At 37.4% G+C, this 12,828-nt stretch overlaps 1 long non-coding RNA gene across 1 annotated transcript in view; it reads right to left on the reverse strand.

The window, feature by feature from the left end:
* LOC140631586 (uncharacterized) overlaps window positions 1-12,828 on the reverse strand; it is a 63,124-nt gene that overhangs the window by 12,804 nt on the left and 37,492 nt on the right. The window lies entirely within an intron of this gene.

The following is a 12,828-nucleotide window of genomic DNA, read 5'->3' on the forward strand; positions in this document are numbered from 1 at the left end:
TAGCATAATACTATGGGATTTACATGAATTAGCTCATTTAATCCTCACCATTTTTACATTCATTTCCTAGTTTGGGAAACCAGGACACAGAACAGTTAACTTACTTGCCCAAGGTCTCACAGTTGCTAAATGGTAGAGACTGAATAGAAACCCAGTCAGTCTGATTCAAAAGTAGTGCTATGACTCTATATTGTTGCCTCTACCTTATGAGCTCCTTGAGGACAGAAAGAAATTCAATTCTTGTGTTTATTTTTCCAGAGTCTTTCACATTGTCTCATTCAAAAGAGGCATTCAGTCAATGTTTGTTGAATTAAAGGCCTTCCTCCTGCCCCTGAAAATCAAAGTGGGGTTTGGAGGTAATAACCTGGTGCGGGGCTAACCCATCTTGTTGTTCTCACCTTCCAGTCCCACACACAGGAACTGTATGTCATAATACATGATGATAAAAAGTCCCCAGTACCTTGAACAATCTCCTCCCCATGCTGAACAAGTCAATCCATGACAAGAAAGCAATGATTAATGGCTTCTCTGCCAAGTGATGTTTGCTTGATTAACAGGAAATATGATCCATATTTCATATAAGTTTCCCTAAACTTCAAACACAGAGACTGGAAGTTCATACTCTGTTCTATCTAGCTACAGCTTCACCCTATGTGTCTTTGCCCTCCTCTTATCCTGATTAAGCAATAAAAACTTAAAGGGCAAAATCTATAAATTGTACTTCTCCATATCCCATACAGTACCTAGTGCGAAGCTCTACAAATACCTGTTGAATGAAGGAATGAAAAAGATTAACTTCCACTGCTCCAATGTTGCAGCTCAAACAAACCATGTCAGAGTCACATCTTCTACTGAATGCTGGAAATTTTTAGGATATATATGATTCAAAGGCTTGGCACCAAACTATTTCAGAGATAAGTAGTTTTATCCAACATGGGTGAATGTCAGTTCTAAATCTTTGTACTTGATATTCTCTTTCTGATTCTTCAATCTAAAAGGACACTGGACTTCAGAAAATAAAATCTAGATTCTAGCCTAAGTTTTACCATTTACTAACATTAAAAAATAAAGGTAATGATATCTCAGAGGCTGAGTTGTTGTGAAAATAGAGTAAGTTAACAAATGCAAAAGCACCTCAGAAATTATAAAGTACTATATAAATGCCTGTTTCTTATAATCATTTGCTCTTGGGTCAATGCATTTAAATCCTATGCTTAATAATTGGAATAATAATAATAACCAGTTTTTATTTAAGGTTATAAGCTTCTAGGCTATAACATCATTTAACCTTCACACAAAATCTCTACATATTAGATCCATTATTATCTCCATTATATAAGGAAACACTGAGACTCAGAGAAGTTAAGGGACTGGGTTAAGGTCACATAGTAAGTTAAAGTGTCTGTATTCAAACCCACACAGTCTGGTTCCAGAAACCTCACTCCTTAGCACAGTACTCTGCTATCTCCTAAATAGAAAGCAGAGATTTTGTTAAATCTGGTTATGGAAAAGCTGGTTAGAGAGTGAAATCACAGGACACTTCATGGGTTCTATTCTTGACCATCATCTCTACCCTATCCCTAGATTATCTCTACTACCTTATTGCTTCAACCTTCACTTATGTGCAAATAGTATCCAAACTTCTATCATCCTGATCTCTATATCCAACTATCTGACCAACTAGTCAGTCATTCATTTATTCAGCCAATGCCCATCAAGCATCTTTGTGTCAGGCCTGAGCTAGGTGTTGAATGGAGCATAAAATAAATAAGAGACATGATCTCATGGAGTTTACGCAGAGTAGAGAAAGGCAAATAAATATATTTACTAATTGAAAAGTAATGCAAAAATTTCAGACAGTATTTATTATATTGCATGAATGTTTCAAGGGTGAGCATCCTGAAAGGGAGAGTCTGATGGAAGCTGTATTGCTTTTTCTAACATAGGTTCAAAAGTCAAAGCCACTCACTTTACTCTATTAATTAAAAGTGAGTAACTAAAGACCAACCCATATTCAAGAGGAGGGGAATTAAAGCCCATCTTTTGATGAGAGCCATGCCAAAGAATTTGTTAATATACTTTAAAACTATCATCCCAGTCATTTTTTTCCAACCTTCAGAAGGATATGAGAATCTCAGGTCCTCTAGTCCAATCTGGCAGCTTTAAGTAAAGCTGCTTTGACACCCCCAGTATAAATCTCAACTATTCTTTAGAATTCTTTAGAATTCTAGGAAGATGGCTTTGTCCATTCTGCTCAATGTAACCTTTTGTCTTCCCTCTTCTGACCTCATAGCACCCACACTCCCATCATGACATTGCCTTAATGATTATTCCATATTTCAACCGATATCAAAATAGAACTTCTTCTGGTCTCATCTAGATCATTGGCTCCTAAAGAGTATTAAATATGTATTGCATGTGATTTCTGAGTATCTTTCACAGTATTTTAATTGGAGCTATAGTCACAGAGCATGGAATAGAGAAAGGAAGGAAGGAATTTTTCTCTATTTTCTGAGAATACCTATTGCTCTAAGACCTAGTCTATTTTTTACACTATGAAACACACACACACACACACACTGTGGATTGCTCTGTACGTTATATAGAATATCACATTCTCTGACACTTAGGAAGTCCTTGAAGATCACCTAAGGTTCAGCCACCTTATTTTTTCCTTGAGTTTTACAAACATTTTTTATTTGATTTACATAATAAACCCATGAGGAAGATACTATTATTATATGTTTCTCCCATGAGAAAAAGGAAACTAAGAGAAAGCTATCCCTGAATTTACCTCAGTCAGCAATGGGAGCTCAAATATGGGTCTTCCTGCACCTAAATTAGGGGAGTTCATCAATGAGAAATCTCAGAGACTTGTCCAAGATGAGGATTAAATTCCCAATTCCCAATACAATGTTATACTCAGATAAATGAGAGAAAACTCTTTTCTTACTAAATTCAAAATTAGAATCAGTTCGCTCTCAACCTAAAATTTCAGATCATATATTTTATCTTCATTTTTTCCCCTCTTGGGTCCGAATTCAAATAAGTGGGAAAAGGTGAAAGGGCAAAAAGAATCATAGAAAGAGGGAGCTCTGATAATACAACATCTTGCCACATGAAAAGGTCAAATGATGCTCTGTTTCAGTCTGTAATAGGCTGCAATTTGAGCAACCCCAGCCATGAAATACCGGGCAATTTCCTGACCTTTTTAGCTGTGGCTGCAAGTGCTTTGATTCTTGGGACATTCTATATCTATATTTAAAACTAACTAAAAAGACTGTTTCTCAAAACTCCACTCTCATGATATAAAATATAACCTACAGGCATGATGGACAATGGTTGTTGGTGGTTTAACTTGTTTGCTAAGCTTCATTTTGGTTGCCAATTATCCAAATGTCCTTCCTACCACTGAAGATATCGCATCTTAAGAATTTTGGTGGGACCATTTGCTTCAACGTGGATAGAACTGGAGGGTATTATGCTGAGGGGAGTAAGTCAATTGGAGAAGGACAAACATTATATGGTCTCACTCATTCAGGGAATATAAAAAAAATAGTAAAAGGGATTATAGGGGAAAGGAGAGAAAATGAGTGGGAAATATCAGTAAGGGTGACAGTACATGAGAGACTCCTAACTCTGGGAAACAAACAAGGGGTAGTGGAAGGGGAGGTGGGTGGGTGGATGGGGTGACTGGGTGACGGGCACTGAGGGGGGCACATGATGGGATGAGCACTGGGTGCTTTGCTATATGTTGGCAAATCAAACTCCAATAAAAAATATTTAAAAAAAGAAAAATATATACATATAATTTTTCAGTAAAATCTCTTCATACAGATAAAAAAAAAAAGAATCTTGGTGGGAGGCAGCATCCACCTCCTACCACAGAAGCTGAAAAGACAAGACATTCCCCTCCCAGTGTCCCTTGCAACTAGGGCATAAAACCTGGGCATGATCAATCAGATGCCTCCACCCTGGAACAGAAGAGAGCAGGAACAGAGGAGAATCTGTTCTGGAAATGGGAGCAACAATAGCAGCAGAAGCTTCCAATTTCCAAAGACATCAGAGGCAGAGCATAGTATCCTCTGCCCATTGCCAATGACAGTGCAAGCCATGGCATCCAATATTCTACAGAGGGAATGGCATTGTCTTCACAAACTGGTTCTAAACATGATTTTGGCAGTGGTTGTAGCTGCTGCATTATCCATTGCTTTTGCCCATATTCTGAGCTTGGATCTCCAACCTTCCCAGGGATTCTTTGACCAAACCTGTATCACTTTAATAAACTCCTTTCCTGTTTAAGTCATCCAAAGACATTTTCTTTTGCTTGCAACTAATACATCAAGGAATAAAACTAAAATGTAACAAAAATACGAGGGGCTGGGTGAGGTAGAATTTCTTTTAAAATTATATTCAAATGTTCTTGATGAAAAATTTCACTCAAAATGACTCCTGTACAAAGGAGTCAATACCTCAGGCTATTATCACATTTTCACAATTTGAAAAACAGGATCAAGATCTAGACTGGTTTCCCACTCATATCCAGGTCTCCCTCTAGATAATCTCCATTTGTGTCAAGGACACTATCAATTTCCTCATCATTCATGCCTGAAAGCCCCACAACTGTCCCCATCTTTCTATTTTCCTTAATAATGACTTCTCTCAGTTCTCTTCCTGCCTTCATACTCCCAGTGGCCAAACTTAATAGAGACAATTATCACCCTTACATGAGTTATTGCTATAATTTTTTAACTGTCCTACCTGTCTCCAATGTGTTCCATGCCAAATTAATTTTCTCAAGACATTGTGCCTCATCACTCTCCAGATCAAAATCCTCAATAGCTTACCACTATCTACAGGATAAAATCCAAACTGTTCACCATGACATATGAGACTCTTCATGATCTGATGGTTTCTTGCCTTCTCAGTTTGACCACCACATGCACTATAATAGTATTTGACCAAGGAAAATATTTTTTAACATAATATACTTACTTTTTAATAAAATCAAGAATATAATACACGCTCAAATAGAGAATTTGTATAGCAATTAAAAATTGCCAAATATGTTGTTAGAAGATTTTTATGGCCGCAATATTAAAACAACCAATGCTAAAAATAACTGTCATGTGCAAAATGCTTATTATGTGCCAGACAACGTTCTAAATGTTCTATTAGTATTGTCTATATAAATATGACAGCAACTTTATAAGGTGGGTGTTATTTACATGTGGGAAAACTGCAGTGCTGAGGGTCTGAGAAATGTATTCAAAATCATTCAGCTAATAAAGGCAGAGCAAAAATTCAAATGCCATGAAATCAATTCTTAAGGAGCATATTTTCTCAAAGGCAGATTATCACAGGAGTAGAACAACTACATAGATATTTAAGGTTTTTGTGATATGTCCTTTAAGCTAATGGTAAAAAGAACAATATTGCTAGCATCAACTTCCCAGTGGAATCTTATTAGCATCTAATAGACTATCGGTGTTCCATGCATAATAACTTGTAAAAAATCCAGATTCTCAAACCCTGCCCTCCAGGAATTCTATTCCAGTGGATCTTGCATGGAGTTCAGTACCATGCATTTTTATCAAACACCTGAGTGTTGCTGGTGCAGCTGATGTAACTGAACCATGACTCTAGCTTTGAGAGATCCTGAGACAGCTAACCACTATGTGGTAATGGCCATGAGACTTGAGTTCTGTTTCTTTGGCTCTGTCATTCACTTGTATTACCTTGAATAATTATTTTATTGACTCTCAATTGTATCATCTCTCAGTGAAGGAATATGGTATATATTATCTAACTTTTTCTGCATATTTTACTCATGAATGTGCTAGTCCAGGAAGACCCAAAAATGCTCAAACTGTTCAGTTGGTAGTGCCTGCCTGAAGCTCTGTTGGGAAGGATTCTGAGGTCCTATTTAAGACCAGTCAGGGAAGGGGGAGAGATGATCATTCAGAGATGTGTCATTCATGTGGGAAGGAGATTGGAAACATGTGTTCTGAGTGTTTGATAATTTCAATATAGCCAACCAGATCTATTTTCCCTTTCTCTAAAAAACCATTCCTTCACTCACATTGTTCCTTTAACTTACTGAAATTAGCCCTCTATTTCCACTTCAAAGGTTCCATAAATACTTTCTCATTACCCCTTTCTACATCCTAATTTTTATAATTCCAACAAGTAATTGCTTCATTTTGCCTTGTAACATGGGTAGTATTTTATCTGCCTCTCTTTCCTCAAAAGAAAGCAAAGTCACTGAATTGATGTGGGGCTATGGTGAAATAACTTATCTAAAGTGCCTAGAACCCAGTAGAAGTACAATTATTATTTATTATAATCTATTCAGTTCTAAAATTCTAGACATCTAGGGTAAAAGTTATTAAATATTGGCAATAGACAAAAGATGCTGGAGATGGAGTTGGAACTCAGAACCTTGGACAGCTCAGAACGTTTTCACAGCATTCCTACTGCAGCTCTGACACTGCCCACAATATTTTCCAGCCTCATCTCTCTGTCAGCGTAAACTAAGGGCTCTTCGCCTAACAATTGTGTAATCTGCCCATCTCCAGAAAGAGGAACATTCTTGTCTATTAAAGATTTATGATGTATGTGATGTCTAAGTAGTTCTCTCATTGCAGAGTAACAGTGAATTTAAGAGTGCAGGCTCTGGGTCAGATTACTCCAGATCCAGAGTCCTGACTCCCCTCACTTGACAGCTGTGTGACACCAGATAAGTTGTGTGGCATTTTAGTGTCTCTGTTACCTCATCTGGTACATGAGAATAATCAGTACCTACTTCATAGAACTTTAGTGAAGACAAAAAGGATATAATCTGCACAGTGCTCAGAACAACCTAGCACATATCAAGTCCTTAGTGATGTCAGCTGTTAGCTGCCACCATGAAGCCAAAGAACTGGTTCTATCCTAGCCCTATTGTAAACTCATGTGACCTCAAGAAAGGCCCCTTCAACTGTGAAACAAGAGAGTTGGACCAGAGCAGATATATCTATAATGTAATCCACAAAACCTGAAATCTTCTTTCTTGTGTCCCAATAAAACTTTTCCTATTTAACTTCTGTTCCTTTGTTCATTCATCCTTAGATGTGGTCAAGGGTCAGACTTAGAGTAGTATAATGATCTTGAACACCATTACCACAGCAATTAGTTCAGAACCCCTGACTTTAGTGTCATGAATTTTGGATGAGAGCCTCCCTACCAAAGAAAAAAAAATGCCTGAGATTCTCAGCCTCCCACTGGCCCAACTTTTCCGAGCCTTTCTCAGGTCCAATTCCAACTTCAACTAACTGGTGAAGGAGATACCCCCAAGAAAGGGGAGGAGGCATAAAGCATCAGTATTTCCATGCCATCATCCCACACTCCACAGCAAGATCTTCCTTGGTCCCTCTAGTCATCCATTTCAATAATCCTAGATTTTTATTTCAAGGGTTTGGATGGCCTGGATATTTTCATTTTCTATTGCATATTTCTTACTAAGAGCTCCTGAAACAAAGGCATGAAGCCCCAAGTCCCTGTATACAGACCTGCTTATGAATTTTCTCTTTAATCCTCAGCATCTTTCCCCAAATGCTTTTAAAAGTGGTATGAACCCAAACAGTTCCCTGGCCCACTGCAGCTTCTAACATGAGATCATGACTTTAAATCTGAAAATCACAGTATACCTAGTTATTAATAGCAGGGGATTTCAGCTCAACACAATGCTCTGGTAGACTGCCAGCAATCCAAGTTTAACATCCTCCAGGGTGTGAAATTAAAAGGAAAAAAATTCTAAAAGCCTGAGAGTTTCTTCATTTGAACTAGAGTTTAACTCCTTCTCTGCACCTTCCATTGGCTATAAGATCACTACACTTGCAGTTCATGATCAATTTTTTAGTGTTTTTAAGGCAAATGACTCTGTCTTACTCATCTTTGTAGCCTTAGTGAGTAGTACATATTAAGTGCTTATAGGAGACTGGATTATTATTCAGTAATATTTATTTTCTCTTTTTTTCTTAGGAGTAACATGTTTCACTGATTTGGGCTTGGCCATGTGTCTTGCTCTTAGCCAATAAGATGCTAACAAATGTGATATAGCCAAGGCTGAAAATGTGTTCCTGCTCTCTTCAACCTCTGGTGGAACCATGAGAAGAAAATTTCTAGGATACCTCACTGGTCTCAGAAGGAGTATAGGAAATATGGGGAGCAGAATTTAATGGCTCCTACTGAGTACAGCCTGTATCAGTCAATCTCCAATAAATAAATAAGCATCATGATTTCAGTATTGTCATACACCAACTATTTATCTCCTAGAGAGTAACAAGAAAGAAACCAGGTCATACATCACTAGAGAGTAATTCCAATACCTGTTTCTCCTTCAACTGGGGATGAAAGCTTAAGAGCATCATAGCCACATTTGGAAAGTTAGTAGACATGATCCATAACATGTTCTTACTTAACCTCAGGTTAAGCAAAGGGACAAAGTTTGCTAATTTTGTTTTATACTCTTTCTTTCACTGACCTTGTCTCTATCTCACAAATAAGGAAACTACTCTTTTGAGAAGGGCAGAACTGCCTGGAAGTCACATTGTGCTGGGGGAAAATCTAGTCTCTGCTGTAATAAAACTCTATAGAATTTATAAGAATCAGGAATTCCCAACAAGCATATAATTGAACCTGTTTTTACTACCATGATAAAACTGGGCCAAAAATTAAAAATTCATTACCTAGTGTAGTTTACAGAAGCTATGTCTCAGCTCCTTGGAAAAGGTTCCCAATCTACTCAATGTAACAAACATAAGAACACAAAAATTACCAAACCAGGTCACCCCTAGTACCGTTCAGCATAGTTCTCTGTCAGTTGAAAAAACAAAGTTGCCTTGATGAAAAGTTAGGTTTTGCAAATAAAAGACCCCGGTTGCCCTCAATAAATCATGTTGGATTTATGAAGCTTGTGATAGAATATCTGATGCCATATTTTCCCTATGCTACAAACAACCTAAAAATAGATACACCAAAGAAACCACTATGACCAGGCACCGAACAATAGTGCAAGAACTGCACCCCTGAGAGACAGGGAACTTGCGAACTGAGCTGCAAAATCACCCTAGTAATATGTGTAGGACAGTTTGCCAACTAAAGCACAATGAGCTGAAGTCCAAGCACAACCTGGTAGTCTTACTGAGGTGAAGTGGCAAAGAGCAAAGTTTGCAGCAGCTGACATAGGGCCCTGGAGAAGAGAGAACAGAGAAGTTCATGTTAGACCCATGGGGTTCCCCCATGTTCGGAATCCCCTGATTAGATACACAAAGGAAACAGCTTAGAACCTGAATCCCACCAAATTAGAGAGGCTTGTGAATTACCTTGGGCTTTTCACAGATAAGGCGTAACAAAAAATAAAATAAAATAAAATAAAATAAAATAAAATAAAATAAAATAAAATAAAATAAAATAAAAAAGTGTACACATTATTGGGTGATCATCCAGCAATTACACTGTCTACTAAACAAAAATAAATCATCTTCAGAGGAAGATTACAAAATCCAGAGTCTACAAAATATCACTAATGAGCAGTTCATAATAAAATATTACAAGATGCAAACATACACACACACACACACACACACACACACACACACATAACCATAGTGAAGAGAAAATTAGTCCAGAGAAAGTGACGTAGATATTTACCCAACAAAAATGAAAACCTACATTCACACAAAAACCCTGTACACAAATGCTTAAGACAGCTCTATTTAGGGATGCCTGGGTGGCTCAATGGTTGAGCATGTGCCTTTGGCTCAGGTCGTGATCCTGGGGTCCTGGGATGGAGCTTCACATTGGGCTCCCTGCATGGAGCCTGCTTCTCCCTCTGCCTATGTCTTTGCCTCTCTCTCTGTATCTCTCATGAATAAATGAATAAAATCTTTTTTAAAAAAGACAGTTCTATTTATAGTCACCAAAAACTTAAAACAATTCAAATGTCTCTGGACAAATGAATAGATAAACAAATGTTTGCACATCCATCCAACAGAACACCACTTAGCAACAGAAAGAAATGAACTATTGAATACTTAGAGCAATCTCAAAGGCATTTTGCTGAGAGAAAGAAACCAGTTTCCAAAAGTTTCATACTGCATGATTACACTTACATTACACTTGAGGAAAGGCTCTATAGCTGTAGAAAACAGACCAATAGTCACCAAAGTTTAGGGATGGGGTAGGATTGGACTATAAATGGGCAGCAAAAGGGAATTTTTTGGATGATGGAACCTTTCCATGTCCTGATTGTGGGGGTGGTAACAAGAGTCTATTACATGTGTTAAAAGTTATAGAACTGGGCACCAAAAAAGTACATTTGACTAAACGTTAATTTTTTAAATAAAGCTTAAAGTCTGCAAGGAAAAAGTTTATAAAGGGAATGTTATAAACATGTTTAATAAATTTAATAACAGAAAACTATTACATATCCTAACCATTTAAAGATAGGCGAAGGACATATACAGACAACTTACAGAATAGGAAACATAAATTACCCTTAAATATATAAAGATACGTTCAACGACATTTTTACACTTATTGGTTGCCAAAGGCAAAAAGAATGTATCATGTTGGTGAGAATTTAAGTCAACAGACACTCTAATACATTGCTGATAAAAGGTAAATTGGTATAACCTTCATAAGGAAAACTGTCAAGAGCTATCAAAAATTTTTTAAATGCATGTGCCATTTCATCCAACAACCCCTCTTCCAGAAATTTATCCTACAGATATATTCGCACATGTATCAAATAACCTATGAACCAAATTATTTATTGAAGCCTTGTTTTTATTAGCAAAAGGTGGGGAAAACCCAAGTGTCCTTCAGTACCAGATTGGTTAAGTGGAATATGATATATATACCATGGGATACAATGTGCCATTCAAATGAAAGAGAACCTCTCAAGTTCTAAAATAAAATATTAAGTGAGTAAGAACATAACAAAGTAAAAAAGAGTCTCTTCAGGGGTACCTGGGTGGCTAAGTCAGTTAAGTATCTGCGTTAAGCTCAGGTCATGATCCTGGAGTCCCAAGATTGAGCTCCACATGGGGCTCCCTGCTCAGCGGGGAGTTTACTTCTCCCTCTGCCCCTCACCCCATTCCTGCTCTCTCCTCTCTCCCTCTCTCTCAAATAAATAAATAAATAACCTTTAAAAAAAAAGAATCTCTTCATGTTAAGCATACATATGCATTGTCCGTTTTTTTAATCCACAAAGTTTGACATTCCACAAACGCTTATTTTTCATTTTTAAATTAACCTATGGAATGTTTTTTTTTATTTATTTTTTATTGGTGTTCAATTTACTAACATACAGAATAACCCCCAGTGCTGTCACCTGTTCACTCCCACCCCCCGCCCTCCTCCCCTTCTACCACCCCTAGTTCGTTTCCCAGAGTTAGCAGTCTTTACGTTCTGTCTCCCTTTCTGATAACCTATGGAATGTTAACCATGCTTACTGTTGGAGGTAATACATAGCCACTTTCAGGGTCTAATATAAGAGATTCTGTATGAGCTCTTAGATTCTGCCCCAAAATCTACCTCTGGCATGTGCTAATACCTAAAATTCTTAGAATCATAATAATAGCAATAATAATAATAATAATAATAATAATAATAATAATGGCTAAAATTTATTGAGCACTTATAGTGTGCTTAGGATATATGCAAGGCACTTTGCTATGCTCTTTACATCAATCCAATTTCAGTCTCAGTTACAATTTCTTTGAAGTCGTACAGCATTGGAGATGGGTTACAAATTGGAAGGAAGAAAGATAAACACAGACACACACAAACTGAGATTTAAAGAAATCAACTTGCATAAGATAATTTCATTCATGATCTCTAGATCCAGATGTGGGCAGCCTGACTTTAAAGTTCATGCTCTCCTCATTACCCAACACCAGATATAACTTCAGAATCTTTGCACAGGGATGAAGTCTTCAGGTCTTCTAGTTAAATCTTTCAATGACTACAGGACCCACTGGACAACATGCTTGACAAGAAGCAATGCAGCCTCTGCAGAGTGACAAGGATTTCACAATCTCCTGAGACATCCTATTCCATCACAAGACAACTCTGATTCTTTTTTTAAAAAGCTCTTCTTTCCGTGGAGCTCAAACCATCTGTTTCCCTCACACTCCCTTTTTCTCCCCACTGGAATGACACAAATGGGCATCTAGTCCCTCCATCACAGACAGTTCTTGCAGTCTCTAGTGTCAGCTCTCCTGCTGCCTCTCTTCTCTCTCCTCTTCTGGCTCAGTCCTTAATTCTTCCTACACAATGACTCCAAGATTCCTCAACATCCAAATGGGCTTCATTTCAATACCTCCTTGGTTTTTTTATGTTACAAATCAACCCTATTAGGTACAACTTACATATAATGAAGAACACAGACTTTAAATATTATATTTAAAGTTTTGACCAAAAAAGCACCTATGTAACCCATGCCTCTATTAAAATATAGACTATCTCCATCACCTCAGAAACTTCTCTAGGAACTCCCCTGCCCACTCCCACCCAAGAGAACTTCTGAACTGACTCCTATCACCATAGATTAATATTAACTCTAATCACATAGTAAGTACTCTTTTGCATCTGACTTCTTTAACTCAGCACAATATTTTGGGAATTCATTGTGTTGCAAACTACAGTAATACATTCCATTTTTATTGTTGAGTAGTATTTCGTTGTGGAAATATACCATAATTTTTGTATCCATTCTCCTATTAATGGACATTTGATTATTCTCAGTTGGGGGCTCTTTTGAATACAGTTCCTTCAAAATTC

Source organism: Canis lupus, chromosome 4, assembly GCF_048164855.1.
Source record: "Canis lupus baileyi chromosome 4, mCanLup2.hap1, whole genome shotgun sequence".
Classification (NCBI taxonomy): Eukaryota; Metazoa; Chordata; class Mammalia; order Carnivora; family Canidae; genus Canis; species Canis lupus.